Here is a 27,723-nt window from a genome sequence, read left to right on the forward strand (position 1 = left end):
ATAGTATTGCAGTGAGACAGCACGATGCCTGCAAGACTATGTCACGCTAAACGCCACAGATTGTTTGTCCGTTCTTGTCAGTCGTCCCGCAGCCACGGGAAGTGGGACACAAACATGCTGCAATGCTTTCAAGACGTTAGGATTTGTTTGTGCAACATCCAAGAAGAGTACTTGTGGCTTGAATGTGAACTGTACGTGCCCGCCCCCTTTCCTCTATAGTGCATGAGTTCCTCCCGGCATGACCTTCGTCATTGTTCTGTCATCTTTTATTTAAAGGGTTGTATTTCTGCTGCTGAAAATAAGCAACGGTTTTCTCACAACGCCCTTTGTTCCCAACGGAGCCCTTGTCTGTCATGAAATTCTTCAAAACCTCAAGCTAGAAGAAGAAGAAGACGACAAATATGAAGCGTTATAGCAACGACATGCCATGAGACGATCGATAACGATTTCCATAGGATCCCCGCGGTTGCTTGGCAACCGTCAGCTTTGCGCAGTGGCAGTATCGTAGCCTGTGAGGTTTAGCCGAGGCGCGATTATTGCTAGTTGAAAACTTTTCCCAATACCCCGCTTCCGCCGGTTTGCAATACAATCGGCGAAAGCAATTTTTGACAGTCTCGTCAGAGACTGAGCAAGGTGTTTAAAGACAGATTTGGTCATGGTGATATCATGGTAGAAAGAAACGAGCTTGTTACGTGTCAACAGAAACGCTCTTTAGCTCTTTCAGCTTTATGCAGAGAACAGCGTCTGTCGAGATTACTTTTGTGTCAGCGCGAAACGCCGTGTGCTGTCAGTTTGATTTCATATTGCTCGTAGCGGCGCCTGGCTTTTGTCTGTCAAACGTTAGGTTGCGCTTCTTCATGCTGCATCGTCGGCATGAGTGGAGCATTTTAAACGTCTGTACTTACTGCGCCCCATAAGAAATCGTTTGTCCCTGTTCAAAAGAGATTGTGCGATGTCCTGCAGCGTTCGCAAAGCAAACCTTTGACAGTTTGAAAAGAGGAATTTATTCTGCTTCCTGTGCGTGCAGTAGTTACAAAGTTGAACGTCTTTACACGATCTGCTGCAGTTTTCAGTGGGTGGGCTTTGTCAAATGGCTTGGAAAAACGCACTGTGTTTCGGCTCGGGAAACATCATGAGCAGTGTCCTGCATGTTTTCTGTGTATAGCTGTCTTTTAACGCGTACAGAATTCATTCGAAATCATTGATTTCTCCAATTAACAAGGGTCCCTTTTTGAACCTGCCAGAAGCATTCTTTCAATGTAACAGATTTACTCCGGGGAAGGGCAGCATGACATTGAGAGTAGCTCAAGCTTTCAGCACCTTTATCTGACTGCATGTATGCAGACACTGCTCAGAATCCCCTGTAAGATTCTCCTTCAATTCCGTTTTGCAGTGCTTTAGCTCTTTCAAAAGGCTTCACTTTGCTAGTCACAATCCAAGGCTCATGACAGCATTTGAAAACATTTGCAACTGCATTGGCCGGGAATCGAACCTGGGTCAACTGCTTTGAAGGCAGCTATGCGCAACACTGGCTCGCTCCAGAGTAAATTTCACGTCGAGGGCATATTTTTTTCCATTTTACCGTGAGTCGGGCTCAGCTGCACAGAGGAGAGAGCAGAGCAATGAGGTCACAGGGAAGAAGGGACAATTTTATGATGCTTTGGAAGATAATGTTTTTTTTTTCTTATACTGAAAATGAAAGGTAGTTGTTTCTATATGGACTCAGTCTTTGGAATTTGTATATATATATTTCAGTGATCCCTCAGCCATTCCTTCTGTATTGTAATTCAATTTCTCTTTTAAAATTCCTTCCCCACTTCTAGGACCTGCAGTTGCTGAACTCCACAATGGCTTCTATTGGAAAGTCTGTGACTGAGACCAAGTAAGTGCTCACTTTTTTATGAAACCATTATTTATTTTGGAGCAATGAGCAATTCTTATATAAATGCAATAAAATCATTATGCTCAAACTATGAGAGAGAAAATTAAGGATAATTTAAGAAATCAGTCTTAGCTTGTTTCTATACACAGATGGTATTATTTATTTTCAAAGGAAACCCGCGAGGATTCCCCTGGTGTGCAAGATGTGCCTGAATACTCTTGATCAGCTTCCTGCTCACTTGAAGAGGGCGTGTATGAAGCACGCCACGGCAGAAGAGATCAGGATGGCCTCTCAACAGGCGAGGGAGGACATGATGAATCACCTGAAGAATGGGGTCATCGTGGATTACCACAGAATAGAGATCGTGTCTGGTGAGGCAAACAGGATAGTGGTTATAAGACTGCTAGAGTCCTTGGGCCTTTTTGTACATGGGAAGCCTGAAGACACATTGGCAAGGTGAGATATTTTTAATCTGTAAGGCTTCTGTAGTTTCTTTTTGAAATCATTGTTACAACATATTATGTAAAAGCATGTTGAAAAGAATATACCTGCATTCCAGCGGCCCTGAGCAAGAGGCCGCTGTCCAGGAGGAAGAGATGCCAGAGGCTGCTCTAGAAACTGAAACAGAAGCGGATAAGGAAAGGGAAGATATGAGCTCTGAAGAACTCTATCAGCAGTAAGACTTTTTATTTTTCAGATGTATCTATTTTTTACTAAAATTCTAATTTGTCTTATAGGTATAAAATGTTTAAACCGGTGTTTTATATCCTTACAGGCCCTGAGTAGTTAAAAAGTATCAGCAGGCCGGAAGAGAGTGGCCCAAGCTGGACTCTATAGAAAGCACTCCCTGGATGCTCCTCTCCTGATTGGATTCAAACAGTACCTTACCAAGGATCTGGGAGTGGCAAATTATTCTCAGGAGGTATTTATTTTTTAAAGGCATTTAAAATTAAGTAATGGTATCTTCATTGTAAATGTTTTTATTTCTTAGCTTAAAATTCACCCATGTGAAATGATGTCAGCCATAAACATCATGACTCTATATTTCCTACCTGAATCTATTCTACTTAAATTATTACATTATACACAATTTGAGTTCATTTTAAAAAGTAAAAGGTAATGAAAGGAATGCATTTTCATAAGAAAGATAATACCGATATGCATGTGATAATCTTCCTTATATCATGTAGTGCATCATTTGGACACTTTGTGGGCTTCAAATACAAAGAAAATCATGTTCTATGGTACAAGATAAATACAAAACTTAAGCTTTTATTTTAATTAGATTTCTTTATAAAGCATAAGCAATCATTTATTACATCGCTTCTTGAATTAAATCTTTTGACAAGAGGTAAGACTTCTGTTACATTTAAACCCATGTTTAGCTGTGTTTTTTAGATTTAACTGAACCAATTTCTGTGTGTGATAATGTCCTTGAATTCTGACAACATCACACTAAATTACATGATATAAAACAGCTAATGTTTCTAGAGATAAAGTTTCTGAGATGCTTCTAATTACTTTTTATTACCAGGGACAGTTTAATTCACCTTGTACAGTACTGTAAGACCAAGATGCTTTTTTTAAAAGTTATTTAACATTTTATAGAACTTTGTCTACTATGGCAACATGATGTGCTTGGTGAAACTTGGAAAAATACTGCTTGGCCACTTATCTTAAGGTAAAGATAGGATAAAAGTTTATCTTTTGCACCTACCTGACCCCCAGGGAAGGCCAATGCTTTCTAAGTTGATGGTTCCCTACAGTAGACTGTACTTTAATTTCAAAGGTAATGTATATTGACCCAAATCAGTTTTGGAATCCAATCTACTGACGAGATGGAGCACATCCTTTTTTCAGGATTTTAGCATCATACGTTTGGTATATTTAGTCCCTAATGCTGAAAGAAATGATCATAGAACATTTGGACACTTTGTGGGCTTGAAATACAAAGAAAATCATGTTCTATGGTACAAGATAAATACAAAACTTAAGCTTTTATTTTAATTAGATTTGTTTATAAAGCATAAGCAATCATTTATTACATTAATATATGTGAAAATAACATTTTAGCATCATACGTTTAGTATATTTAGTCCCTAATGCCGAAAGAAATGATCATAGAACATGACATCTAACCTTACCTGCGGTGTTTTTAATCCCTATTGCTCAATGCACAGTGAAAGCATTCCATACATGTGTCTGACAATGAGGAATGGGCCCCTGAGACAGTCATTTGCCTGTTTCACAAATGATCGTATTTTACTAGAGGTTCTGTTTGGGATTCAGATGTGCATTCGGACAGCAATCCCTTTCAAGAAATGATACGTTCTGGATGAGGTCAAAGGTGCTGGAACACTGTATCTAGGATGTGTTTGCAGAGACTGTGTGTCTCCTGCTTCAACGCAGTGATAAACAGATGTGCTCCTTTAATTTATTGGTACATGCCCAGGGCAGTAAGCAGTCTGAGGATTTATTTCCAGATGGCATAGAGCAGTGAAGCAGTGAAGTAGTGCAAAACACTGGATCATTATATTATTAGAATCTATTCTACTTAAATTATTACATTATACTCAATTTGAGTTCATTTTAAAAAGTAAAAGGTAATGAAAGGAATGCATTTTCATAAGAAAGATAATACCGATATGCATGTGATAATCTTCCTTATATCATGTAGTGCGTCATTTGGACACTTTGTGGGCTTGAAATACAAAGAAAATCATGTTCTATGGTACAAGATAAATACAAAACTTAAGCTTTTATTTTAATTAGATTTGTTTATAAAGCATAAGCAATCATTTATTACATTAATATATGTGAAAATAACATTTTAGCATCATATGTTTAGTATATTTAGTCCCTAATGCCGAAAGAAATGATCATTTGTTTAACATGCACGGGTCTGTCTCAAAGGATGCAGTACTCCTGAAGGGCCTCAAACCCTACATTTCGGATGCCTAGCTGTATCCCTCACATGTGGCACCTCAGAATGACTTCTAACCTTACCTGTGGTGTATTCAGTCCCTATTGCTCAATGCACGGTGTACATACTGCATACATGTGTCTTGAGAATGAGGAATGGGCCCCTGAGACAGTCATTTGCCTGTTTCATAAACAGGGACCTGGACCTAGACCTGGCCCGTACAGGGCTCAAACCCGCGACCTTGGCGTTATTAGCACCACGCTCTAACCAACTGAGCTAACCGGCCTCATGACAGTGCTCCTCTCTGTGCTGCAAAAAATCAAACTCAGGGAATTTCTTTTGTCCTCCTTTGAATAGAAAGCCGTGTAATCAGTGTACGGGCTTTCTCGTGCAGTTTCATGGTTCTTGTAACCCAAATCCTACACTGGCCTGAAGTGCCCCCCCATTTCACAGCATTTTTCAGCTGATTTAAAATGTACCTAAAGGAGAAGCATTATTGAAGACCATCAATTACCAAGAGCTTTTGTCAAAGGTTTTGGTGGTCATTTTGAATGACCACAGAGTGCTGTGACCTCGGTTTTATCCAAAAAGACAGCGCCCTTTTACAACACAGCATCTCCGTCACTATACTGGGGCATTGGGACCCGCACAGACCTCAGGGTGAGCGCCCCCCCGCCGGCACCATTAACACCGCTTCCAGCTGGAAGCTTTGTTTTTCCCTGTAGCTCACCCTCATCCGGATTCTGACCTGGCTCACACCTGCTTAGCTTCAGTGGGTTTTCAGTTGCGAGTTGCAAGGGGATGCAAGTGATGGAGCTGCTCGCTGCAAAAGCCACTGCATTGGCCGGGAATCGAACCCGAGCCTCCCGCGTGGCAGGCGAGAATTCTACCACTGAACCACCAATGCTCAGTGCCTGTCCCTTCAAAAAAGACGCTTTTTTGGTGCTCTGTGCAAAACGCGTCGACATATGCTTCCAGCTGCAAAATGCCATTTGCGGACGCTGAAGAACTTATTTCCAAGGCAGCGGGTACAAGCGATTGGGCGTTTTAAAACCACCAGGAACAGCAAAGAGGCGCGCTTCTTTGCTTGTGCCGAAACACACCGACTGAAGGCGGACAACGTAGTCGGCAAGATTGGAACCTGTGCGGGGAGACCCCAATGGATTTCTAGTCCATCGCCTTAACCACTCAGCCACGACTACAGCAAGCCCCACCGCCGCTGCGTTCTTGCTACAATCTTACCTGGATCGCGAGGCGCCAGCGGAAGCCTATTTCAAAGTCGTTTTCCGTTTCAAAAAAACATTTCCAAAATACAAGCCTTGCAGACAGACACGCCTCAGAGGACTTAAGGGTGGCTTCATGTCGGAATGATAAAGTCTCCCCGTCCGGACATGAAAATGCCACTTTGTTACACACAAAAAAAGAATCAACAACAGAGAAATGCCCACAAGCATTTGAAAAGCTGCACCACGTCGCACTTGAAATAGCTCTTACATTAGTGGTAGACACAGGAATCGCCTTTTTATTTACGCTCTTACCAACGCGATGGAAAGCAAAACAAAGCAAAGCAGAGCAAAACAAAACGAACAAACGAAAACACTCACGTCCCGCACTTGCATATAACGCCGTTACGTGCCCAAGCGGTATTGTACGTCATCCTAGCACTGCACCCCGGGGCGTAAGGTATATGGGAACGAGCACACGCCACGAATCGTCTCGAATCACTCCCTACAGCTGTAAGGCGCCTTGAAGCCTGCACCCCCAACATTCTTCTTTGCGCATCTGTGAAAGGTAAACTCTTGAGCAAACTCTGAACCAGCTCTAAGGAAACTAATCCGATTAGACGTTACTTTGACTCATCTTTTTACTCTCAGTGCTGGATTGCTCAAACTCCTGCTAGGGTTAGGGTTAGCATTCACACGCTACTTAGACACTTTGTTTACGCTCAGTGCTGGATTTTGGGAACTTCAGGACGAGTGGGAATTTTCTCCTATCTGTCAATTCTGTTTTGTTTTGGAGACTCTTGGCTGCCTATATTGTACAGTGCAGCGTGAAGGAAACATTTTCCAAAACTGTGTCAGCTCAAAAGTTGTAAGAAAACCTCTCCAGCTGCTTTACCTCTCTTCATTTTTGTCATTTAATGTGACAATCGATGTATAACTGGAGCCTCACATATGCAAATGGTGAGGCTCCAGTTCGACACCACTTTACAGTATATGACAAAAGCATGGCAGACTGTGCCGGACCAGCTGGTAACTTCCGCTTATTTTGACCATATTAAACATTGGAAATCTTCCCACTTGCATTTGTGACACTTGATTTTGGCTCCACCTAAGACACTCTTAAATCTTCAAACACTTTTCTCTTCTCCCGCAACACTCTTGTCTGTCGGCACTGTGTGGCAGCGTTGCAGGACAACCCATCTCACCAAGGAAAGGAACCTAACAGCTTTGGTAAGAGAGGAGAAAAGGACATGGCCCGTACGGGGCTCGAACCCGCGACCTTGGCGTTATTTGCACCACGCTCTAACCAACTGAGCTAACCGGCCTTATGACAGTGCCCCTCTCTGTGCTGCAAAAAATCGAACTCAGGGAATTTCTTTTGTCCTCCTTTGAATAGAAAGCCTTGTAATTCAGTGTACGGGCTTTCTCATGCAGTTTCATGGTTTCACAGCATTATTCAGCTGATTTTAAATGTACCTAAAGGAGAAACATTATTGAAGACCATCAATTACCAAGAGCTTTTGTCAAAGGTTTTGGTGGTCATTTTTAATGACCACAGAGCACTATGACCTCGGTTTTACATCTCATCCAAAAGACAGCGCCCTTTTACAACAGAGCTTCTCCGTCACTATATTGGGAGATTGGGACCCGCACAGACCTCAGGGTGAGCGCCTCCCCGCTGGCCCCATTAACACCACTTCCAGCTGGAAGCTTTGTTTTTCCCTGTAGCTCACCCTCATCCAGGTACTGACCTGGCTCACACCTGCTTAGCTTCAGTGGGTTTTCAGTTGCGAGTTGCAAAAGTTGGGATGCAAGTGATGGAGCCGTTCGCTGCAAAAGCCACTGGCCAGGAATCGAAACCAAGCCTCCTGCGTGGCAGGCAAGAGTTCTAACAATGAACCACCAATGCTCAATGCCTGTACCTTCAAAAAAGACGCTTTTTTGGTGCTGTGTGCAAAAAGCGTCGACATCTACTTCCAGCTGCAAAATGCCATCCGCGGACGTTGTGAATTTATTTATTTAGACACCGCTCAGAATCCCCTGTAAGATTCTCCTTCAATTCCGTTTTGCAGTGCTTTAGCTCTTTCAAAAGGCTTCGCTTTGCTAGTCACAATCCAAGGCTTGTGACAGCATTTGAAAACACTTGCCACTGCGTTGGCCAGGAATCAAATCCGGGTCAACTGCTTGGAAGGTAGCTATGCTCACCACTATACCACCAACACATGCCCGGGGGAGCCCTCCAGGACACCACCAGAGAATGCTCACGATTTCAGAAGCTGTCTCCGGGACGTGCTGATTCCACACATCCTGAATAAATCATGTTATTGTTAGTTGCTGTAGCTAGACGTTCAAATGAGTTTCATGGCCAGATGGACTGTTTCCTCAAGTGGTATAGTATTGCAGTAAGACAGCACGATGCCTGCAAGACTATGTCACGCTAAACGCCACAGATTGTGTTTGTCCGTTCGTGTCAGTCGTCCTGCAGCCACGGGAAGTGGGACACAAACATGCTGCAATGCTTTCAAGACATTAGGATTTGTTTGTGCAACATCCGAGAAGAGTACTTGTGGCTTGAATGTGACTGAGCAAGGTGTTTAAAGACAGAGACTGAAAACTGTTAAAGGATGAGTCAAAGTAACGTCTAATCGGATTAGTTTCCTTAGAGCTGGTTCAGAGTTTGCTCAAGAGTTTACCTTTCACAGATGCGCAAAGAAGAATGTTGGGGGTGCACGCTTCAAGGCGCCTTACAGCTGTAGGGAGTGATTTCAGACGATTCGTGGCGTGTGCTCATTCCCATATACCGTACGCCCCGGGGTGCAGTGCTAGGATGACGTACAATACCGCTTGGGCACGTAACGGCGTTATATGCAAGTGCGGGACGTGAGGGTTTTGCGTTTGTTCGTTTTGTTTTGCTCTGCTTTGCTTTGTTTTGCTTTCCATCGCGTTGGTAAGAGCGTAAATAAAAAGGCGATTCCTGTGTCGACCACTAATGTAAGAGCTATTTCAAGTGCGCCGTGGTGCGGCTTTTCAAATGCTTAACAGGATGATTTTGCATGCACGCGTGCTTTCATGCAGTCGTGTGTGCAACCATGTCTGCTTACGTGCAAACGGGCGTGGTTTCATGTATGCAAAAAACTTTCCTGGGCTCTTCTGAAGCACATAAAATTATTTGGAGATATACATTTGTCTTATTTTCCTCTTAGGCTCTAGAATTGATAACTTTTTTTTCATTTTTGGCATTTTTCATCATTTTCCAGAAAGTGGTTGCAAGCCCAATATCATGCGAAGAAACTTCAGGATTCGGGGATCAGTCAATGGATTTTCTTCAAAGTTGGATTTTTGCACTCTGTGGACCAAGAGATGTTGTTCTATAATGTTTTTTTTTTTTTCAAATTTAAAAATATCATTTTTTCATGGAGCTTTGAATGGGATGGATTCACCCTCCTTTAGCCAGGACAGAGCTCCAGGAGCCTGGGTAGGATTCTAGCTTTCTCCCCTTGCAGGCACCTGGCACAGAAGACATCATTTTTTTCCTTAAAATCTTTTTTTTTGTGTTCCTTGTTGCTCCAAACTTAATTTTAATCACTTTTAATTAGAGATTTTATTAAAAATAGTGCAATAAATGACTAATTTCACAAAAATTAATGTAATATAAAACGGATGTTTTCAACTTTATTGTAGTGTTTTAGAAACTAATATGTCTTCAAAAATTGTTGTTTTTCACTCCTATGAATGAAAACTGTTGTTATATGATGTTTTTTTTTTCAAATTTTAAATGATCATTTTTTCATGGAGCTTTGAAGGGGATGGATTCACCCTCCTTTAGCCAGGACAGAGCTCCAGGAGCCTGGGTAGGATTCTAGCTTTCTCCCCTTGCAGGCACCTGGCACAGAAGACATCATTTTTTTCCTTAAAATCTTTTTTTTTGTGTTCCTTGTTGCTCCAAACTTAATTCTATTCACTTTTAATTAGAGATTATATTAAAAATAGTGCAATAAATGACTAATTTCACTAAAAATACTAAAAGTAATATAAAACTGATGTTTTTAACTTTATTGTAGTGTTTTAGAAACTAAAATGTCTTCAAAAATGGTTATTTTTCACTCCTAGGAATGAAAGCTGTTGTTATATGATGTTTATTTTCAAATTTTGAAAAAGCAAAGAATTCTAGCTTTCTCCCCTTGCAGGCATCGGACACAGAGAACCTCATGGTTTTCCTAAAAATCATTTTTTATGTTCCCTGGTGTTCCAAACTTAGTTTTAATCAATTTTAATTTGTTATGTTACAAACAGGGTAATAAAGTCTTAATTGGACTATAACTAATGTCATATTGTCTGCTACAAAACTGATATTTTCAGCTCTATTGTAGAGATTCTAGAATCAACTAATAAAGAATTGAAATAAAAAAAGGGCATAAGAAGACATTACCAACAACGACCACATGATGGAGATATTGTCTAGACATTACCAACAACGACCACAAGATGGAGATATTGTCTAGACATTACCAACAACGACCACAAGATGGAGATATTTTCCAAAGAGGCAAGAGGGGCAAAGCTGCGATAAGGTAAAATCATTTTTTGAAAGAGATTGTTGTCAGAATGCACATCCGTATCCCAAACAGAATCTCTAGTAAAATATGCTCATTTGTGAAATAGGCAAATGAGTGTCAGCTACAATATGATTGCTACATATCTGCATTTGTTGGTATTTAAGGAGTAAGAGTGCAGGTTTAAACCTGCGATCCAGTGTGTTGAAGAATTTCACAACACTACCTCTAGCACATATGGAAATAAATCCTCATAATGATTATTGCCCTGGGCATGTACCAAAAAATCAGTGAGCATATATATATATATATCATTGGGTTGAAGCTAGAAACACAGAATAACTGCAAACACATCCTAAATACAGTGTTCCAGCACCTTTGACCTCATCCAGAACGTATCATTTCTTGAAAGGGATTGCTGTCCGAATGCACATCTGAATCCCAAACAGAATCTCTAGTAAAATACGATCATTTGTGAAACAGGCAAATGACTGTCTCAGGGGCCCATTTCTCATTGTCAGACACATGTATGCAATGCTTTCACTGTGCATTGAGCAATAGGGATCAAAAACACCGCAGGTAAGGTTAGAAGTCATGTTCTATGATCATTTCTTTCAGCATTAGGGACTAAATATACTAAACGTATGATGCTAAAATGTTATTTTTACATATATTAATGTAATGAATGATTGCTTATGCTTTATAAACAAATCTAATTATAATAAAAGCTTAAGTTTTGTATTTATCTTGTACCATAGAACATGATTTTCTTTGTATTTCAAGCCCACAAAGTGTCCAAATGATGCACCTTTGACCTCATCCAGAACGTATCATTTCTTGAAAGGGATTGCTGTCCGAATGCACATCTGAATCCCAAACAGAATCTCTAGTAAAATACGATCATTTGTGAAACAGGCAAATGACTGTCTCAGGGGCCCATTTCTCATTGTCAGACACATGTATGCAATGCTTTCACTGTGCATTGAGCAATAGGGATCAAAAACAGAATGGAAACAGACGAGGATGGGATTTGAACCCATGCGTGCAAAGCACAATAGATTAGCAATCCATCACCTTAACCACTCGGCCACCTCGTCGACAAAACTGGGCTGTCCCAACTGGGTTGGCGCGCTCCAGATGATCTTTTTCTTTTTTTTCCCTCGTACTCGAGGGTCATTTTCCTGTTCCACATGCGATTTCAATATTTTCCTTGGGAGATGTCAAGCCAGCAAGCCACTGCTGTGGTTCAGTGGCCAGCGTGGAGTTCAGTGGCCCTGTTGTACACAGAAAGCACATTGAGCTCCTTGGACATGAAAAGTTCCAGATAAAAGCCATTTGTCATCCTTTCTCTTGGTGTCGATGTTGCTATTGTATGTAAAGGTGGCAACTTGCTCAGCGAGCAGGCGGAGCACACACCGAATGCAGATGTGTCTGAGTGGTGTGTCCAAGTGGCTGCAAAAGGACAGCACTCCCGGGGCGCTGTGGCTTAGTTGGTTAAAGCGCCTGTCTAGAAAACAGGAGGCCCTGGGTCTGAATCCCAGTGGATAACCGCCTACGGCTAGACTTAATTAAATGCAAGTATTCATTTCCTGTCTTTAACACGACTTGTTTTTCTTAAAATGGATGCAACTTGCAAAACATGAAATACAAACCTTGCTAATCAGCGCTAGCAGCTGGCAAAAAAAAAGAAGTCAGCAATGTTTTTTTTCTTTAACCTTAACCCTGCTAATGGAGAAGAGTTAAACGACCGAGTCTATGCAGCTTAAACGGTGCGCACGTCGGGATCTTAGCTGAAAGGGTGGTAAATCACGCTCACCCCAGTCCTTAATCTTTTAAAGAGGATACAAAATTGAACCTAGACGCCACATCACATACATCCTGTTCAATGATAAAAAGGTAACATCTATCCTCGCTCCAGAGTAAATCTCACGTTGAGGGCATATTTTTTTTCACTTTACCGTGAATCGGGCTCGGCTGCACAGAGGAGAGAGCAGAGCAATGAGGTCACGGGGACAGGGGAGTCACACGCTGGCTGTTTGAACACGCGGAAGATCACTGAGGGATCCACAGTATATGGACCCTCCGTGCGCAATCAGTCCGCACTCCGGACTCTGAATCCTGCCATCCGAGTTAAGATCTCGGCAGAACCTGAAGCGCAGTTCCTTCTTAAAACGTAATCTGGTGAGCATTTCTAGAATCGTACTTGTATAGATGCAGCCTTTAATGTGTTGCTAGGTTAAAATTGATGACTTCTTGTATTTCAGTAGGCAACTGCCCTCTTGATTTCAGATTGAATTTCTTTATTACAGGGGCGCTTTTATGATGACAGAGTCATGTTCAGGTACTTTGCTTGATGGAGGAAGCTCATTTCAGACTCTGTGATCTGCTCACCTGGAAAGGTCTGCTGTACTACTACAAGAGAGAAGTAGAGTCTGGAAGAAGGGACAATTTTATGATGCTTTGGAAGGTAGTTTTTTTTTTCTTTGAAATCGAAATGAATCAGAATATCAGAGCAAAAGACAAACTCTTGGTTTGGTTTAAAGAGATATGGTTTTAAAACAGACAAAATGTAGAAAACAGGTGTTTCTCACTTCTGGAAAAGAATGGACCGGGGTATTTTACTAGTTGCAGTGCTGAGCTCACCGGCTTGCAGTCCTGCAGTGTTGCACCAGGGTCAGTGGTGCAATGGATAACACGTTTGACTACGGATCAGGAGATTGTAGGTTCAACTTCCGCCTGGCTCGGGTCGTTTTTAAACGCATCAGGCTACTCCCTAAGTAGCATGTGCTACTTACTGTATTATAATCGTACCCAGTAAGAGATTTCCTTTATGTAAATGAACTGCACTTGACAGCTTTAGAAAAACACCTGGGCTCAGTACGGTGCTGAGAGCTAATCGTTGCTGTTGTTCTAATTAGCACGCACTGCATCGGCTATGAACCCGAACTTTTCAATTATTCCGATCAGTAAGTCAACACGTAGTCCACATGAAAGGTAGAAATATTCTCTTGTCTGTCTCTTGTTTGTATAGAACTGAATGTCCCTGACAATGTACTGTTAGTTTTAATTGAAGAACGGCATTTGTGTTCAAATATACCAGACAAGTTTATGTAACTGCTCATGCGACACTCAGTTGTAATTAGTCAAGAAATAAAGTCGAACAACAGCTGCGGGTTTGATTCTGAACGTATGAGATTGCAGCGTCTTTTACTTCCATTGACAAATGATAGAGATTCGAAGAGAGATCCTTCAGACCAGCAAGCAAACCCACGGCTATTTCGGTTTTCTATCTAGGCAACGTTGGTGTCTGCAATAGCATACATGAAAGCGTGATGCAATTTCTGTGGCTACATTTGTTGCACGTCATGCACAGTAAGAGTGTTTCTAACACCAAATAAAAAGTCAACAATTAGCGATCACGCCTTCTCAGTTAACCCACTGAAACCCTTGCTGTTAACAGTTCTTTAATGCGTGCTTTACGAGCACCTACATATCGTGTCGGTTCTTTCAGCTTTATTCATTAGGTTTTCAAAGGCATAAGTAGAGCACCAGAGGTGCGAACGCAGAATGTATGGTAATCTGAAGAACTGCTTTCCATGGCAGCGGGTCCAAGCGATTTAACGTTTTTATAGTACCGGGAAAGGAGAAGCGGCACTTTGCCTTTGCCGCGCAGGCACAAGGCGACGTGCGGCAGACGCAGGAGTCGGCAAGTTCCGAACCTGCGCGGGGAGTCCCTAACGCATTTCGAATCCATCGCCTTAACCACTCGGCCATGACAAAAGCGAGCTCGCTGCCGCCGCATTCCTCCTATAATCTAACACGGAGTGCGAGGTGGCTGCGGAAACCTTTTTAAAGTCGCTCTCCGTTAAAAAAAAAAACCTTTCACAAGATTCGTGCCGGCAGACAGACACGCCTCAGAGGGTTTAAGGCTGGCTTCACGTTCAAATGATAAAGTCCCCCAGTCCGGATGTCAAAATGCAACTTTGGCAGACAGAAAAAACAGCAACAAACCACAAATGTGGAAAAGGATTTTACAAGCTGCACCACACTGCACTTTCAAAAGCATTTACATTCGTGTTAGACGCAGGAATTGCCTTTGATTTGCGCGCTTACGAACGCCATGGAAAACGAAACAAAACTAAAGCCCTCAGCTCCTGCACTTGATTATAATGCCGTTACGTGTCGAAGCAGGAATTTACGTCATCCTACCACTGCAACACGGGGAATAGAGGGAAATGAGCACAATCTACGAATTGTCTCTAAACAGTCCCTACAGTTGTAAGACGCCTGGAAGCGTGCACCCCCATCATTAATCTTTGCGCATCTGTGCAAGGTAAACTCTGGAGCAGTCTCTGAAACGGCTCAAAGGAAACACGTGATTGATTCCATGTGCATCTGGGGTTCATTTCTTATTTACATTTAATTCAAGGGAAAGGCTTGGGTCAGTTTCAGACGGCCTCCAACAGCGAGATTCAAGCGCCCCACCTTCAGCCCAATCTGCGCCGCCAGAACGCCAACGGCTCCTCTGGTCTCTGGGGTGCGGTTGTGACCCTGTAACCTAAAGTGTTGGTGGCAGACAAATGGAGACTAACAGGTGATGTCCTAGGACATGACTACATTGTGACACTCGGTGGGGATGGTGACCATTGCTTGGAAAAGAGTGCGAGGCCCCTTTAGAAAAACATTTTGTTAACAGGCATTCTGCCTCAGCCTAAACACCTATAGCTTGCAAAGCGCATGCTATTAGACAGGCACCTCTGCAAGACCTTAAGAGTCTCTTAAACTAGTGATAGTAAGGTGTTCCCAATGGGCGATGTTTGGCTTTCAAATCATCTGTCTGTGGAAGCGCCGAGATGCAGCTGTTTAAGGCTTAGAAGCAGCTGACTGTTTCACTAGCTAGCTGATTACTGTCAGTCAGGGAGCTCAGAGGTGAAAAGCCTGTCTGAGAGACAATTCGCCGTTGTTCAGTTCAATATGTTCCGTACCAGCTCGGCGCACCTGAGATCATCTTGGTAGCCGTGTAGCTCAGATGAGTGAGAGCGTGTCTGTGTGTACCACCGTGATTGGATGCCGGTCCTTCTCAGGTCACAGTAAACCTTCTGCTGCCTAACTTTCCTAATTTTGGGGATCCCTTTGTAAAAGCAAAGGAAAAAAAAACTGGCTCTTCATCAGCATGATCGACCCAACCCAGTGTGCCCCAGTGGCCTAATGGATAAGGCACTGGCTTCCTAAGCCAGGGTTTGTGGGTTTGAGTCCCATCTGGGGTGCTCCTGTCCCATTTTGAGCGTACAAATGTCCTTGTGATTTGCAAAGCTGCAACCCCACCTTACTCAGTGAGCGTCTCTGCTTTTCTCTCACATACAGTTGGGAGAAAAACTTTTGTAAACAGCCCTTCGGAATGATGTGGATTTCTGCATGAATGGCTCCTAACATGTGATCTTATCTTTATCTAAGTCATAATAATTAATAAAGAGAGTCTGATTTCACAAACAACACACGCCCAACATTTGACATTGCTGTTTCTTTATTGACCAAATGGTTTAAAAAATCAAGGTCATTGATGGAAAAAGTACGTGAACCCTTATATTAAGGAGCTAGTGGAACCTCCTTTATGACAAAAACCTCAACCCCCACTTTCTGTAGCGGCTGGTCAGACCTGAGCAGCGGTTAGGAGGTATTTTGGCCTATTCCTCTATGAAAAACTGTTTCAGTTCATGTATATTTTTGGGATGTCTTGCACTGAACGGCCTGCTTCAGATCACGCCACAGCACTTCAATGGGATTGGGGTCAGGACTCTTACTTGGCCATCCCAAAATACGGAATTTCTTTTGTTTCAGCCACTCTGTTGTTGATGTACTCCTTTGTTTTTGTCATGCTGCATGACCCAGCGTCTTTCGAGTTTTAGATCACAGGCAGACACCCTGACATTCTGCTGTAGATTTTCCTGATACATCTTGGAATTCATCGGTCCCTCGATGATTGCAAGCCGTACAGCCTCCGCCATCCTTCCCAGGTGGGATGAGGTTTTGGAGTTGGTATGCAGTGTTTTGTTATCTCCAAACATAACGCTGTGCACATTTACCAACAAGTTCAACTTTTGTCACGTCTGTCCACAGAACATTGTTCCAGGAGTTGCTGTGGAACATCCATGTGGTCTTTAGCAAACTTGAGAGGGGCAGTGGTGGTTTTTTTGGGGGGGAGAGCAGTGGTTTCCTCCATGGTGACCTCGCATGATCACCACTCCTGTTCAGATTTCTTCTTATGGTGGACTCATGAACACAGACGTAAGACAAAGTCAACCACCTGTTCGCTAGATCCCATCCCCACTCAGCTAGTCAAAGATTCCCTCGAAGGACTGGCAGGACCTATAATTAGTATGATGAATGCATCGCTTGCGTCAGGCGTTGTACCTGATCAATTTAAGGTAGCGGTTGTTAGACCACTCCTTAAGAAGTCAAATTTGGATCCACAAGTTCTTAACAACTACAGGCCTGTCTCAAAGGTCCCATTTCAATCTAAAAGTCTTGGGAGAATAGTTGTTGCCCAACGTCAATCGTATCTGGATTCAAATAATATACTTGAGAAATTTCAGTCTGGTTTCTGAAACTGCATTAACAAGAGTCGTAAATGATATTCTCTTAGCTACTGATGCGGGGAATGCAACAGTGCTTGTGCTTCTAGATCTTAGAGCTGCCTTTGACATGGTTGACCTCTCTGTTTTGTTACACAGGCTTGAGTTTGAGGTTGGCTTATCTGGAACCGTCCTTCAGTGGTTTACTTCACATTTTACTCATCGTTTTCATTATGTTCAAATATCTAATAATTGTACTGCTTCATCAATGTCACCAGTTCAATTTGGGGTACCAGAAGATCAGTGCTGGGACCAATATTGCTCTCTCTCTCAACATGCTGCTGCTAGGTAGGATAATATGAAAAAATAATATGAACTTTCATTCATATGCTGATGACACTCAAATAAACATTTTGTTTACACCAAACGACAACTCTTCTATTATCAGTTTAGTTAAATGCATTAAGGAAGGAAATACTTGGATGTGTGAAAACTTTTTGTTACTCAACTCTGAGAAAAATGAGGATCTGTTGATCGGAGGCAACAATACTGATAGGACTACTATAACTTCAGCACTTAACTCAGAGGATTTAAACATTTGCCTCAAAGAGACAGCACGTAACCTAGGCGGCATATTAAACACAAGGCTCTTAACAACTTGCATTGTTAAGTGCCTTGGGACAACCTTGTTGTGAAAGGCGCTATATAGAAATACATTGATTTGAATTGAATTCACAATGTAAAATGTTGTGTGTGTTGTTTGTTAAACAAGACTGTCTTTATTTATCAAAAAATAAAAGGAATTTGCTAGGAATGCAAACGTTAGGTTGCGCTTCTTCATGCTGCATCGTCGGCATGAGTGGAGCTTTTTAAACGTCTGTACTTACTGTGCCCCATAAGAAATCGTTTGTCCCCGTTCAAAAGAGATTGTGCGATGTCCTGCAGTGTTCGCAAAGCAAACCTTTGACAGTTTGAAAAGAGGAATTTATTCTGCTTCCTGTGCGTGCAGTAATTACAAAGTTGAACGTCTTTACACGATTTGCTGCAGTTTTCAGTGGGCGGGCTTTGTCAGATGGCTTGGAAAAACGCACTGTGTTTCGGCTCGGGAAACATCATGAGAAGTGTCCTGCATGTTTTCTGTGTATAGCTGTCTTTTATCGCATACAGAATTCATTCGAAATCATTGATTTCTCCAATTAACAAGGGTCCCTTAAAAGATTAGTCAAAGTAACGTCTAATCGGATTAGTTTCCTTAGAGCTGGTTCAGAGTTTGCTCAAGAGTTTACCTTTCACAGATGCGCAAAGAAGAATGTTGGGGGTGCATGCTTCAAGGTGCCTTATAGCTGTAGGGAGTGATTCGAGACGATTCGTGGCGTGTGCTCGTTCCCATATACCGTACGCCCCGGGGTGCAGTGCTAGGATGACGTACAATACCGCTTGGGCACGTAACGGCGTTATATGCAAGTGCGGGACGTGAGGGTTTTCGTTTGTTCATTTTGTTTTGCTCTGCTTTGCTTTGTTTCGTGGTCAAGAGGCGTAAGGTAAGTCGTAATCCAGGGAGAACACTGGTGGCAAACAGTCCGAGGTGAGAGGCGAGGTCCAAAGTCGAAAAGGCAGAAACGCCAGGTAGAGCTCTCAAGGAGTAGACTCAATACCAGCGGGAAGCAGGTAAAGATGGTAAAAATAGCACTGCGTACCGCACGGTGGAGTGTGTGCAGGTGGGTTAACTTGTGCGGCGGCGTTTGTTAATAATCACCCGCTGCTGGTGCTGTTTAGATTGCTTAAGAGTTGGTCTTAACTGCCTGGCGGTCATGACAAGCTCCTCTTTAAGCTGTGGTTTAGTTTTGCATTCATGTGTTTCTAGAGCAGTTATTTATGTGGGTGGGTGGGTCTTTCACAGAGGCTCAGGACAAATCCCCCGCCTGAAAGTCTAATGTGTGCGTTCAGAGAGTCACAGGTCAAGAGCCAGGCAGGAGGACAATGGACAGAAGAGCCAACGAACTAAAAATAAAAGAACAGATATGAAAAAGCCACCATCTTTTTCTTTTTGACATTTTCCGACTTTCACGCAAGCCAGGACAAAGTTGCTTGTAGCTACTTGTGGATTCAAATACTCTATCGAGTGCTTTGATGAGTTTTTGCAATTTGATTGTCGTCCTGTCAGCCTGTTTCTGTTTTTTTTTTTTCAATCTAGGGATGGAAAGTATGAGGGAAATGATGGAGCAATCAATAACCGCTCCGGAAAAATGGCAGAAAGAAATGGTCCGTCACTAAGGACATTTGTGAAGCAGAGGACTGACATCACCACAAAGGCGACACATTCTGCTGATGGTTTTGGTGAATAATGATTGAGGCGCGTTAAGAGAAAGGTAGCTGTGTCAGCATGCGTAGGCTGCAAAGGATCAAGCAAAGGTTTACTCCATGCTGAAAAGAGAAGAAAAGAAGCACAACGTTTCGACTGTGGAGCCTTCTGCGCCATCTTCTTTAGCGGTGATGATGTTTACATTGGAAAAACGGAGACATGCGTCCCTGGGTGGGCTTGAACCACCAACCTTTCGGTTAACAGCCGAACGCGCTAACCGATTGCGCCACAGAGACTGACGACCGCTTGTGCTCCCTACATTTGCAGGTTTATGGTCAAAGAAAATAATCACTTGCGCTTCTTGCAGCCGGCAATCTTTTTCCACTGACAACCAAGAAATGGATTTCATCTTTCACAAGCTGTATGGATTTCTTCAAAAACAAGTTATTCCAGAAAGGAAATGAATTCTTGCATTAAACTGAACCAAGCTGTACATGTTTGTCTGAAATGAGACATTCGGCACAACAAGACACGGAGAGAGGCACCGCTGGTATTCAGACCCAGGATCGCCTGCTTACCAGGCAGGCATTTTAAGCCACTAGGGAACAGCGCCAGCGGAGCACCACGCTTTTACAGACACTTGGACACATCTGCGTTCGGTGTGCACTTAACCTGCTCTCTGAGCCCGTTGCCTCCGTCCCATTTAATAGCAGAACTGATGCCAAGAGAAATGATGAGAAATGGCATTTATCGGGCACTTTTCATGTCCAAGGAGCTCAATGCCCTTGACACCTCCCCAAGGCGACAGAGCTGTGCATTCTTTGGCGACACCATTTTTTCTTTTGTTTAATTTCTATACTTATTGATAGAATAAAAACGATATGTCATGTACTGTAAGGGAAATGTCTCTTTTCATGGGGAAAGCTAGCACCAGCAAATGTTGTGTTTAGAAGAAGTGATTTAACATGACACGTGACCTAATTTACCGGAGCAAAAGCTCACCCAGCAAGCCCTGCTTTACTTCTACAGGAGAGAAGTACTGTAGAGTCTGCAAGATGTTCAGCTGGGTACCTACGTCAGCATGCCTCGGCTGCAAAGGAACAAGTAATAGGTTTATTGCATGCTGAAAAGAGAAAAACGGAAACACAGCGTTTCGACTGTGAGGTCTTCTCACACCTGAAGAAGCCTCACACCTGTAAAAGGCTCCATGGTTTTCTTTCTTCTCTTTTCAACATGGAATACACCTATTGTCTGCAAGATGTGACAATTTCATGGTGTTTTGGAAGAAAACCTTTTTTCTTTGAATTCAAAATCAATCGGAATTTCAGCACGACACATCAACACTTTTTCTGTTTTAAGGAGATGATATTTTAAACCTGATAAAAATAGTAGGAAACACAAGTTTCTTGCTGTGAAAATTTAGATGGGGAAGTGTACTACTAGTAGCAGTGTAGAGCTCTCTGTGGTGGAGTGCAAGCACGTGTTCTATGGGCCAGTGGCGTAATGGATAACGCTTCTGACTTTGGATCAGAAGATTGTAAGTTCGAGTCCTGCTTGGCTCGCGAGGCTTTTAAACCTCTCAGGTTCCTCGGTAACAGGTTGCCGTCATGTATATGAACTATAGAAAAGCATTTGCCACAACCCGTAAATTAGCACGCAAGTGCGGGCTGGTGAACACAGAACTGTATGGAGATCATCTCCAGCTCTGAGCTCAATTGCAATGAAAAAACATGCAGAAAAGAACTGGAGAGCAGCTGAATTTGTGCTCAGTAGGGTGGGGAGGACTCAGCATTGCTATTGTTCTAATTGGCATGAACTGCAGGGGATCTGAATCAGAACATGTCAGATAGTTCGATCATTGCGTCAATATGTAGGCCACGTTAATACAGAATTATTACTTTGTCTGTCTCGTCTTTGTATATAGCTGAATGTCCCTGACAATTTCATGTTAGTTTTTAAGAACGACATTGGTGCTAATATATACATATATAGCATATAAGGAAAACGTAAATGTTTAGTCCATGCTGAAAAGATAAGAAAACCGCCACAACGTTTCATCTTGGAATAAATCTTTACTTGTTGTTTTGCAGCCTACCCATTCTGACCTAACTCCTCCCTTGAAATTCCCTAACAGATAAGGGTACCTAACGGCTCATGCGATGCTCAGTTGCAATTTGTCCCAAAACAAACAAGAACAGCAGCTGAGGGTTTGAGTTTGAACATGCACTGTATTAAAGCAGCTTTTATTTCCATTGATAAATGCTAGATATTCCTACAGAGATTCTCCAGGTGAGTAAGCGATTCCTGTTTCTGTTTCTATTTCTGTTTCATATATATACATTATATATATATATGTTACATGTGTCTCTGCAATAGTATAAATGTGTTATACACTATCAGGGGCTGCTTTTTTGTGCACCTCATCTACAACAAGGGTTTTTTTTTCATTTATGTTTGTGGACCTTCACCATTTGAGGAAGTGAGTTAGATAAGAAAGTTACAGGTATGGTGAGCAATGACTGACAAAGGCACGTACTGGGTATTCCTTACAGAAGTGTAAGCAATTTGTTCTAAAAAACACCGGCTAAAGTCCAACATCGTTAGCAATCTTATTACTTAAACAGAATTAACATCACTAAACTGTAAGGTGCTGGTACATGCGAGTAGATTTGATCTTCTATTAAACAAAAATGCAATTACAGCTCTAAAAAGGTCAACCTAGACTTCTGTAACAGATCTGTTCAGGTCATCGCTGTTTCTCTGACCTTGTGAGTCTTTGGAATTTTAAAAGTGTATTTTGCTTGCCTTTCATGTGGTCTGTGTACAAGTCACTGTGGCGTATGCGGTCCTACACAGCCTTGCTATAGACGTGACGAGCCTCCGCTATGTTGCAATGGAGAACAGGTTCAGTACGGAGCTGCTGAGAAAATTCAGCTGGAAAGCTCGTTGCAGAAAAGCATCGTTATCTGTGTCCAGCGGCAAAGCGTCCATCGTGGGTGCTGAAGAATCGATTTCACAGGCTGCGGGTCCAGGCGATTTAGAGTGTTAAAGGTCCCAGCGAAAACGGAACGGCGCTGGTCCTTTTACACGCACGCACGCAACCAAATGCAAAGGACGCCGTAGTCGGCAGGATTTGAACCTGCGCGGGGAGACCCCAACAGATTTCAAGTCTGTCACCTTAACCACTCGGCCACGACTACAGCGAGCGCTGCGGCCGCTGCCTTCTTGCTACAATCGAACAGGGAGTGCGAGGCGGCGGCGGCAGTGGAGGCAACTTTTTTCAAGTTCGCTCTCCGTTTTTACGCCATACGTGCAAGCACACACACACACACACCTCAGAGGACTTAAGGGTGGCTTCAAGTTGGAATGATAAAGTCTCCCCGTTCGGACATGAAACAGAACGTTCTTAGACAGAAAGCAATCAACAACGGAGACATGTGGACGACGATTTTAGTCACTGCACTTTGAATAGCATTTTTACTCCAGTTACAGGAGATGCACCAATGGCCCTTGACCTACGCTCTTACCAATGCCTTGAACATTCAAACAAAACAGCCCTCAAGTCCTGCGGTTTAATATAACGCTGTTACGTGTCGAGGCAGTATTTGACTCTGTCCTACCGTTGAGACACGGGGCGTATATGGAAACGAACACATGCTACGGATCGTCTCTAATCGGTCCCTACAGTTGGAAGGCTCCTTGAAGCGTGCACCCCCATCATTCATCTTTGCGCATCTGTGAAAGGTAGACTCTTGAGCAATGTTTGAGCCAGCTCTAAGGCAACTAACTAGTGCTATTGGACAGACACCTCTGGAAGATCCTAAGAGTCTCTTAACACCACTTCCAGCAGCAAGCTTAATTGTTCGCTGGAGGTCTCCCACCCAGGTACTGACCAGGCAAAAAATCACCAGTACATTGAATGAGGAAGTTAATCCTGAAATCCAATTACATATCTCAAGGTAAGACAAATCCATAAGAACATGTCTTAGTATTACTTCGTTTACATTAGTATGGCACTGAGTTGGAGCTCCTCTTTAAGCTGTGGTTTAGTTTTGCATTCATGTGTTTCTAGAGCAGTTATTTATGGGGGTGGGTGGGTCTTTCACAGAGGCTCAGGACAAATCCCCCGCCTGAAAGTCTAATGTGTGCGTTCAGACAGTCACAGGTCAAGAGCCAGGCAGGAGGACAATGGACAGAAGAGCCAACGAACTAAAAATAAAAGAACAGATATGAAAAAGCCACCATCTTTTTCTTTTTGACATTTTCCGACTTTCATGCAAGCCAGGACAAAGTTGCTCGTAGCTACTTGTGGATTCAAATACTCTATCGAGTGCTTTGATGAGTTTTTGCAATTTGATTGTCGTCCTGTCAGCCTGTTTCTGTTTTTTTTTTTTTCAATCTAGGGATGGAAAGTATGAGGGAAATGATGGAGCAATCAATAACCGCTCCGGAAAAATGGCAGAAAGAAATGGTCCGTCACTAAGGACATTTGTGAAGCAGAGGAGTGACATCACCACAAAGGCGACACATTCTGCTGATGGTTTTGGTGAATAATGATTGAGGCGCGTTAAGAGAAAGGTAGCTGTGTCAGCATGCGTAGGCTGCAAAGGATCAAGCAAAGGTTTACTCCATGCTGAAAAGAGAAGAAAAGAAGCACAGCGTTTCGACTGTGGAGCCTTCTGCGCCATCTTCTTTAGCGGTGATGATGTTTACATTGGAAAAACTGAGACATGCGTCCCTGGGTGGGCTTGAACCACCAACCTTTCGGTTAACAGCCGAACGCGCTAACCGATTGCGCCACAGAGACTGACGGCCGCTTGTGCTCCCTACATTTGCAGGTTTATGGTCAAAGAAAACAATCACTTGCGCTTCTTGCAGCCGGCAATCTTTTTCCACTGACAACCAAGAAATGGATTTCATCTTTCACAAGCTGTATGGATTTTGAAATGTATGGACGATGCCAGGTGTCCCACAACACCACAGCGCCGACACACCTTTGGTTGTCCCACATAAAAAACATAGCCATTGCAGGCGCCCAGCCGGATTGTAGAGGGCAGGTGCCTTAAGCCTCCATTTACATTGTCCGGTAGCAAGCGAACCTCGAATTTCCTTGCTCCTGTTTTTATACCGTCAACATCTCTAACCTCAGTTCCATGGTGGACGGTGCAGTACTGCTTAAGCCAGGTGTGAATGTCCTCCGTCTTTGCCAGTTCCGAGAACATAACAACATGCACCGTTTTCCTCTCTCTCTCTGTCAGAGGCTGCAAGTTGATCTTCTCAAGGGCAGGAACTTTCCCTCTTTTTGCCTCAAACACATCCACACATTGTTCAAACAGAGAATAGGTAGCAAAAACAACCTCAAATGCTTTCTGACCTGGGAGAGCGAAGATGAAATCCAAGTGCCGAGGTTCAAAGCCACGTTCCTTCTGTAACACTTTTCTGCTGAACTGCATACAATCCATGAAGAGGTCATCCAAAAGCTCAAAACGTACAGCATTCTTGCGGGATCCAAAGGTTGCCATCTCAAACTGCAAAACAAACACTGCTTCCACAAAACAAGAAAACAATCCAACTACTCTAACTACAGGCTGATCAAGGTATCTCCCCTGCCAGGTAAGCCGAGAGCCGCAGGCGATGAGCCCAGAGCTGAACGGGCCCCACTGGCTCGTTTGTAAGGCCAGGTGCATTGCCAACCACGACCGGCAGGGCAGAGGCCTTGAAGGCGGCCTGGGCTCCTGCAGCTGTCCAGCCACGCACTCTGGTTTCTCTTCATCTCGTACAAATCTTTTGCCTTTTACTAAAGATTTCCATGGAGAGGAACATGAATGAGTTCCATACAATTTTTGTGCTTCCCTGCCTTCGGGTGGGGCGCAGCTGGGCTGGTCAAAGAGAGAAACTAAAACCGCTCACAATCGCTCTTATTACGGCGACTGTGGCCGTCTGCTCTGCGAGTCCTCGGTCTCCGCCTCTCTGATTGGCGCTCTTTTCTTTGGGGGGCGGGAATATGCTGTGAAATATGAAGCGTTACAGCAACGACATGCCATGAGACGATTGATAACGATTTCCATAGGATCCCCGCGGTTGCCTGGCAACCGTCAGCTTTGCGCAGTGGCAGTATCGTAGCCTGTGAGGTTTAGCCGAGGCGCGATTATTGCTAGTTGAAAACTTTTCCCAATACCCCGCTTCCGCCGGTTTGCAATACAATCGGCGAAAGCAATTTTTGACAGTCTCGTCAGAGACTGAGCAAGGTGTTTAAAGACAGATTTTGTCATGGTAACATCATGGTAGAAAGAAACAAGCTTGTTACGTCTCAACAGAAACGCTCTTTAGCTCTTTCAGCGTTATGCAGAGAACAGCGTCTGTCGAGATCACTTTTGAGTCAGCGCGAAACGCCGTGTGCTGTCAGTTTGATTTCATATTGCTCGTAGCGGCGCCCGGCTTTTGTCTGTCAAACGTTAGGTTGCGCTTCTTCATGCTGCATCGTCGGCATGAGTGGAGCTTTTTAAACGTCTGTACTTACTGCGCCCCATAAGAAATCGTTTGTCCCCGTTCAAAAGAGATTGTGCGATGCCCTGCAGCGTTCGCAAAGCAAACCTTTGACAGTTTGAAAAGAGGAATTTATTCTGCTTCCTGTGCGTGCAGTAGTTACAAAGTTGAACGTCTTTACACGATCTGCTGCAGTTTTCAGTGGGCGGGCTTTGTCAGATGGCTTGGAAAAACGCACTGTGTTTCGGCTCGGGAAACATCATGAGCAGTGTCCTGCATGTTTTCTGTGTATAGCTGTCTTTTAACGCATACAGAATTCATTCGAAATCATTGTAAGATTCTCCCTCAGTTCCGTTGTGCAGTGCTTTACCTCTTTCAAAAGGCTTCACTTTCCTAGTCACATTCCAAGGCTCATCGAACCCGGGCTGTTTCCTCCAGCGGTATAGTATTGCAGTGAGACAGCACGATGCCTGCAAGACTATGTCACACTAAACGCCACAGATTGTGTTTGTCTGTTCGTGTCAGTCGTCCTGCAGCCACGGGAAGTGGGACACAAACATGCTGCAATGCTTTCAGGACGTTAGGATTTGTTTGTGCAACATCCGAGAAGAGTACTTGTGGCTTGAATGTGAACTGTACGTGCCCGCCCCCTTTCCTCTGTAGTGCATGAGTTCCTCCCGGCATGCCCTTCGTCATTGTTCTGTCATCTTGTATTTAAAGGGTTGTATTTCTGCTGCTGAAAATAAGCAACGGTTTTCTCACAACGCCCTTTGTTCCCGACGGAGCCCTTGTCTGTCATGAAATTCTTCAAAACCTCAAGCTAGAAGAAGAAGACGACAAATATGAAGCGTTACAGCAACGACATGCCATGAGACGATTGATAACGATTTCCATAGGATCCCCGCGGTTGCCTGGCAACCGTCAGATTTGCGCATTGGCAGTATCGTAGCCTGTGAGGTTTAGCCGAGGCGCGATTATTGCTAGTTGAAAACTTTTCCCAATACCCCGCTTCCGCCGGTTTGCAATACAATCGGCGAAAGCAATTTTTGACAGTCTCGTCAGAGCGTGACATAGTCTTGCAGGCATCGTGCTGTCTAACTGCAATACTATACCGCTGGAGGAAACAGCCCGGGTTCAATGAGCCTTGGAATGTGACTAGGAAAGTGAAGCCTTTTGAAAGAGGTAATGTCGACGCTTTTTTAACAGAGCACCAAAAAAGCGTCTTTTTTGAAGGCCTGGGTACTGAGCATTGGTGGTTCAGTGGTAGAATTCTCACTTCCCACGTGGGAGGCTCTGGTTCGATTCCCAGCCAAAGCAGTGGCTTTTGCAGCGAGCGGCTCCATCACTTGCATCCCCTTGCAACTCGCAACTGAAAACCCACTGAAGCAAAGCATTTGTTAGCCAGGTCAGTACCCGGATGAGGGTGAGCTACAGGGAAAAACAAAGTTTCCAGCTGGAAGCGGTGTTAATGGTGCCGGTGGGGGGGCGCTCAACCTGAGGTCTGTGCGGGTCCCAATGCCCCAGCATAGTGACGGAGACGCTGTGTTGTAAAAGGGCGCTGTCTCTTGGATGAGATGTAAAACCGAGGTCACAGCGCTCTGTGGTCATTAAAAATGACCACCAAAACCTTTGACAAAAGCTCTTGGTAATTGATGGTCTTCAATAATGCTTCTCCTTTAGGTACATTTTAAATCAGCTGAAAAATGCTGTGAAATGGGGGGTCACTTCACGCCAGTGTAGGATTTGGGTTACAAGAACCATGAAACTGCACGAGAAAGCCCG

General features: G+C 43.5%; 10 non-coding genes across 10 annotated transcripts; 5 read left to right on the forward strand and 5 right to left on the reverse strand.

The window, feature by feature from the left end:
* Positions 1 to 482: 482 nt before the first annotated feature.
* LOC138226574 (U4 spliceosomal RNA) lies at positions 483 to 624 on the forward strand. The gene has a single exon (XR_011184583.1). It is a non-coding gene; the product is annotated as a U4 spliceosomal RNA (small nuclear RNA).
* A 5,017-nt stretch (positions 625 to 5,641) lies between these two features.
* trnag-gcc (transfer RNA glycine (anticodon GCC)) lies at positions 5,642 to 5,712 on the reverse strand. Its single transcript has one exon. It is a non-coding gene; the product is annotated as a tRNA-Gly (tRNA).
* Positions 5,713 to 11,596: 5,884 nt separating this feature from the next.
* On the reverse strand, positions 11,597 to 11,678 carry trnas-gcu (transfer RNA serine (anticodon GCU)). Its single transcript has one exon. It is a non-coding gene; the product is annotated as a tRNA-Ser (tRNA).
* Positions 11,679 to 15,775: 4,097 nt separating this feature from the next.
* Positions 15,776 to 15,848, forward strand: trnar-ccu (transfer RNA arginine (anticodon CCU)). The gene has a single exon. It is a non-coding gene; the product is annotated as a tRNA-Arg (tRNA).
* A 3,829-nt stretch (positions 15,849 to 19,677) lies between these two features.
* trnan-guu (transfer RNA asparagine (anticodon GUU)) lies at positions 19,678 to 19,751 on the reverse strand. The gene has a single exon. It is a non-coding gene; the product is annotated as a tRNA-Asn (tRNA).
* Positions 19,752 to 22,573: 2,822 nt separating this feature from the next.
* trnas-uga (transfer RNA serine (anticodon UGA)) lies at positions 22,574 to 22,655 on the reverse strand. Its single transcript has one exon. It is a non-coding gene; the product is annotated as a tRNA-Ser (tRNA).
* Positions 22,656 to 24,188: 1,533 nt separating this feature from the next.
* On the reverse strand, positions 24,189 to 24,262 carry trnan-guu (transfer RNA asparagine (anticodon GUU)). Its single transcript has one exon. It is a non-coding gene; the product is annotated as a tRNA-Asn (tRNA).
* A 946-nt stretch (positions 24,263 to 25,208) lies between these two features.
* LOC138226588 (U5 spliceosomal RNA) lies at positions 25,209 to 25,325 on the forward strand. Its single transcript, XR_011184598.1, has one exon. It is a non-coding gene; the product is annotated as a U5 spliceosomal RNA (small nuclear RNA).
* Positions 25,326 to 25,552: 227 nt separating this feature from the next.
* LOC138226575 (U4 spliceosomal RNA) lies at positions 25,553 to 25,694 on the forward strand. Its single transcript, XR_011184585.1, has one exon. It is a non-coding gene; the product is annotated as a U4 spliceosomal RNA (small nuclear RNA).
* Positions 25,695 to 26,864: 1,170 nt separating this feature from the next.
* LOC138226582 (U4 spliceosomal RNA) lies at positions 26,865 to 27,006 on the forward strand. Its single transcript, XR_011184592.1, has one exon. It is a non-coding gene; the product is annotated as a U4 spliceosomal RNA (small nuclear RNA).
* Positions 27,007 to 27,723: the final 717 nt, after the last annotated feature.

The sequence above is a fragment of the Lepisosteus oculatus genome, unplaced genomic scaffold, assembly GCF_040954835.1.
Source record: "Lepisosteus oculatus isolate fLepOcu1 unplaced genomic scaffold, fLepOcu1.hap2 HAP2_SCAFFOLD_138, whole genome shotgun sequence".
Taxonomy (NCBI): Eukaryota; Metazoa; Chordata; class Actinopteri; order Semionotiformes; family Lepisosteidae; genus Lepisosteus; species Lepisosteus oculatus.